Below are 1,289 nucleotides of genomic sequence, written 5' to 3' on the forward strand. Positions count from 1 at the left end.
AATATGTGGCTATATTTCTGTGATTTGAATACTGGGAACAAACAAGCATAGATTGGTCATCCTCAATTTTACATCATCATCATCACCATCACCATCATCATCATCACCATCACCATCACCATCACCATCATCATCATCATCATCATCATCATCATCATCATCATCATCACCACCACCATCATTATCAGTATCATTGTAGAAAAAGCAGAACAGGGAGGGAGTCTTGAGTAATTGTGTAGTGAACCGGTAGAAAAGAAAACAATATTCATTAAAACAGCTCTGTGTTGCACCTTATCATCATTAAATAGTATTATTACTATTATTATTACTATTACTATTATTACTTTTACAATCATTATTATCATTATTATTATTATCATTATCATAATCATCATTATTATCATAAGGAGTCATAAGATCAAGAAAATAAGACAAACAGACAGAGACAACAGAGTGAAAGAAAAGAAGAAAGGCCTTCTGACAGCACCTTCCAACCACCCACAAGATATTCTAGGGAGGACAAAGATGACTCTGAATCAACAGACTTGAACCCCCCACCGTCTATGTATCAGTCTAGTCTCAAACTGATTATGGGGGGGAAAACTGCTTTAATTTAGCTCCCACTTGAGATTGGAACCTATTCCATATGGGTGTTTTGCAAGTTCATCCAACCAGCTAGCTCCCACTTGAGATTGGAACCTATGCCATATTGATGTTTTGCAAGCTCATCCAACCAGCTAACGCCCACTTGAGATTGGAACCTATTCCACATTGGTGTTTTGCAAGCTCATCCAATCAGCCATGTGACAGAGAGGAGTGTTGTGAAAATGAAATGGTATGGGTTTAACGCCTCTATCAACACTATTAGGTTATTTAAGGGGCGGGACCTCCTAGTTTAACGCCCGTCTCTGACAGGACCGAGCCAAGTGGGAAGTTCGTGTAAAGTGCCTTTCCCAAGGACACAACGTCGGACCGAGCTGAGGCTCGAACCCCCGAACTCGCAATCTCACGATTACGAGTCCGGTAGCCTAACCACTAGGCTACCGATGCCACGCGTGTTGCAGCATAGCCTAATGTGTCACACAGCATGAGCAGTACATGACCAATACTTTACCTTCTTCAGTACGTTGATCTCCAGTTTGATTTCTTCTTCCTCATCCTGGTGAAAAAGGAAGGAACAAAGAGTGAATAACATACACAAAAAGAAAGAAAAAAAAGGAGACGAGAAGTGAGGAGTGATGAGAGATAAAGAGTACCTCACCACTTTAATTTTAGATTTAGTAAGAGTT

This window comes from Aplysia californica, unplaced genomic scaffold, assembly GCF_000002075.1.
Source record: "Aplysia californica isolate F4 #8 unplaced genomic scaffold, AplCal3.0 scaffold01571, whole genome shotgun sequence".
Lineage (NCBI taxonomy): Eukaryota > Metazoa > Mollusca > Gastropoda > Aplysiida > Aplysiidae > Aplysia > Aplysia californica.